Consider the following 4,335-nt stretch of genomic DNA (forward strand, 5'->3'; position numbering starts at 1 on the left):
GCAGGACGTGTTGGTAATAATAAGACATTCAGACAGGAAAGGGCAACAAAAGGGATAATAACTTACAGTGAGTAGAGCGAGTCAATGAGGCCATTTGAGGTTGTTTGGCAGACATGGGATCGGATAACGTGATGTGTTGCCTTCGTAGCAAACATGCAGATTTAACACCTGCCTGCCCAGTGTAAGACTGGCAGTAAACCCTTTAGCTGCAAACAGGTGCCTAAGAGGCTTTATCAACATGTCTGGAATAGATACTATTTTTGTGTGTGTGTGTGTGTGTACCAATTGGAAGCCTGCCCATATCTTGATTAGCACACATCCCTACTTTCCAAGCCAGGTGGACATCACGATCAATCAGTCTCACCCAGACCCACGTCCTGTGTACTACGGCTCAAAGTGAGATTTAAAGAGCAGAACCGTCCGCGGAGTTTTCTCTCTGCCGCCATGAATCGGAATCACAGAGGTTCATTAGGGCCAGTTCTGTGATGCAAAGTCTGAGCTGCTGCCACCACCCCGGTGTTCTCGTGGCTTACGTGGTCACGGAGACAGTCGACCTCCAGGAGGAAGAGAGATGGAAGAACGCTTCCGACAGTGACTGCTTCAAACTGATTCATCTCAAGGTAGCGAAGTGCATTATTAGCTAAAGCTAGTTGGAGTTGCAAGCCTGAGGTGAGGCTATATTTTCTCCCCTGTTTGTTGGTATGTTTGTTGACAGGATTATGCAAACATTACCAAACAGTTTTCCACAAAACTTGGGACTTGGGCCAAGATAGAAGCCATTACATTCAGGCATGGATCTGGATAAAGGAGTGGATGCTAAGTTTGTTTATATTTTCACTTCTTTAACATTTTTTACCAATTTTCCAGGGAATAATGCATGAATCATGATGAAAATGCATATTTAGGGGACTATATACGTGTGCAATTTGGTGCAGCTTGATTCAATGTGAGGGTTCTGTTGGGCCTCTCTATTGAGAGTCATTCTAGTTCTTATGTAAAGTATTTGGTTATTTATTCAAATTTTATTATGTCTTTATGTGTTTGTATAAATATATACTATATAGGACTCAGAGGAGTTTCTTTTCCATATTTATATTAAAATAAATCAAGCGCAGAAACCGGAGCTTGACACTTGAAACTCCCTTTTTTCTCAGTTATACGCTTGCATATGTGCATTTGTAAGAGCATGTGAGCATGTGATGGAGCATAATGTGTTTCCTGCTTCTGGGAGGTGAGGTGCTTTTTAGCTCTTTCTGAGACGGCTGGTGTGGTGATTCATTCCTCTACCTTTACACACACACACACACACACACACACACACACACACACACACACACACACACACACACACAGACACACACACACATTGGATTACGCACAGAAATCTGGGTTTTAACCCCAGCCGTGCCAAGAGGAACTCACACTGGGACACGCTGTCCTGTGTCGCCCCTCTGTTGGGGGCTAAGCTCTTCATTAATGGCTGAATGTTGTTCTAGATGGGCTACCTGCCGCTCTCTCTCTGCTCTTCACTGCCTCCAGACTCTACGTGCCACCTGCCTCACAAGTCTTAGTGGCCATATACTGTCCATCCTCACCACGCTGTGTATTTATAATGCATGAGTGGCATGCAGATTGGAATTAGAGGGAGTTATTAATGGCGTGGTGTTACATATTCACAGCATTAGAAGCGACTTCAGGAAGACCGGGAAGTCTCCTGAGGGCAACAAAGGCCTGATGGATCCAAGCACTCTGTCGTTAACATCCAGTGGTGTGTATTATGGTGTGTGTGTGTGTGTGTGTCTGTGTGTGCACAGAATCACAGCCGTGCAATAGACTTGGTCGCACCCCACTGCTCCTGACCACGGAGTTGATGCGAGGGCTGATGAGTGGCTGTTCTTGTCGACCTCACACAGAAGAAAAGGTCAAAGGACAAAGGTCATTGGCACTCTGGGACTATGTGGCTTTGGAAGGATTGCCGGATGAGGACAGGGGGGAGAGATAAGATTGAACTGGACGTCTATGTGGCTGAGAAAGAGAATTAAAGGGGTTTGATTTGGAGAGAAAGGAGGAGTGTTTCAGAGTTGCATCAAAACCCATTGGTTCAAGGAGAACATTTAATTCTTATGTCAAAAACTTGTCACTAAATCATTTAGTTGGCTCATACCCATAGATAACTGGGTTTTGTTAAGATGTATTAAGAAACCTATTGAAGTTCTGTTGAAAACCCCTGTTGAACGATGGTTTCTTCACAATGTGCGCATGTAGATATGATTCTACTGGCGAAAGACAGCATGAGGAGTAAAAGGAGGGAGGGATAGAGAAGGATGTATTAACATCGCTGTAACAGCAAATCCTTATGTGCCTCATAAAGAATGCTGTGTACATCGTATAGTTTGGTCAGATGAGAATAAATCCCTTTTGCACCAAGTAAATCATCTTTTAATTGCAAATAATTAAATCCAACCTGAGTCAAAGCATATACACGTTCTTCTCATCCGCAGCTCAACAGTAGAACATTTGAGAAAATTCAGGCACAATTCTAATTTAAATTGGTAATTTGGTGATTTAATACTGTATCTTCATAACACTTAGAGAAACATTAGAGACATGTAGAAATGGTAAAAATTGAAGCAACTGATGCAAAGATAATTTAACTTCTTCTTCTGTAATCTGTCATTAGTAACAAGCTTGTAAATGCAGATTTTGTGTGTAAGTTTTAGACAAAGCATCCTCACTGCGACATCATCAGGGACATTATCTCTGACCTGATAAAACTCCTCCAGAGCCACAGGCTGGGTGTTACTGTACATGCCAACACTACATGACTGACCTCCATGTGTGAAATTGGTGGAATGCCTCTTTAAGGAAGAATGTGTCTCTATCACTACAGAGCCTGTTCTTTCCTTGCATCTTATGTGACTGGGAGACGTGGAATAGAACGACCCTGGATATGTGGGGTGGCTTTGAACGAATCAACTTACTGTGGAGAAAACTTGTTCTCAGATCATCTGCCATCTTTACAGTCTCCCTCTTTACAGCTTGTTACTACACAGTATAGTCATATCCTGTTTGGTGTAACAACCCAATTAAACTTCCTCTGCTGTGTCTGACTCAGTCGCCCTCATCCTTTATTCCTCTCTGTCTGGTGAACTCAGAGACTAGCGGGGGTCGTTCCACCAGCGCTTGCCAGAAAAACAAAAACAAGCCCTCTCCATGGCATCCCATCAACATCCCTCTTCCCCCTGCTTCCCTTCTTTTCTTCCACTTCCCTTCCTCCCTCACTGAATCACTGCCCCATCTACCTCCCTCCCAGCCCTCTCCTTCCCAATCTGCCCTCTATCCCATGCGCCCTGTGCTCTTATCACCACCGCCCACCCGTCCCTGCCACTGTTACATAAGCTCCAAGTCATCCATCCAGGCCATATCGCTGTCTATGGGAGCCTCGGCAACCCAGGGCCGACCCTTAATGAGGCGGCTACAAAGACCCATTGATGAGAGGCCCAGTGTGAGAGACGATGACCCCAGCCAAGAGCACCCAGAATTGGGCATCAGCTGCCCCGGGCTCTCCCGCCACACAAAGACGTCCACTGTGGACAGGGACCTGAAAGGGCACAGACGAAAGAGAGGGAGAAAAGAGAGAGGAAATATCCCGTTCGAACAACTTGGAGAATGTGAGATAGAAACATGTAAAAAGAAAAAAATGAAACAGAGACATGACCGCATCACGTATTCTCCTCCTCTTCTGTGCATCCTAGCAGGGACAGTGAGACTCACTCACAGGCTGTGGTCAGTGCCACGGATCATAACTCAGATCTGATCAAGGGACAGTAAAGGCACAGGACACCATGAGGACAGAGTGAAGCCCTTTGAGGGGAACCCCACACTCCTTTTTGGGACCATTTGGAGCACTGATCCGAATCCAGAAGGTTTTCGGAGCCGAGTTTAGTGGAGATATTGTTTATTTATCAGACTTGGACTTTGGGAAGCTGCACTGGATGGAGAATGAAAGGAGGCTGTGGACAAATTAGGCTGGACTGAAAGGAAAATAAGCTGTCGAAGGCATGGTTCGTTGGAGAACTGAAATATTTAAAGTGTGAAATGGCTGAACTACTCGAGTCGTCTGTCAATATCCCATAATAACACAAAATCAGAGAGAGGAAGGGAACAGGAGTCTGGGTCCTGATTTTGTCGAAAAAACCCAAAATCTATATTCTTATTCGTCTGCGTTATTTTGGGATCAGATGAACGATGACTCTCTCGGCTCGACTCGAGGACATGGAGGTCACCCTGGAACACATGCTCATGGATGTTTTTGTAAGTTTGCCCACTCCCTTC

This window comes from Limanda limanda, chromosome 8 (assembly GCF_963576545.1).
Source record: "Limanda limanda chromosome 8, fLimLim1.1, whole genome shotgun sequence".
In the NCBI taxonomy this organism is placed as follows: domain Eukaryota; kingdom Metazoa; phylum Chordata; class Actinopteri; order Pleuronectiformes; family Pleuronectidae; genus Limanda; species Limanda limanda.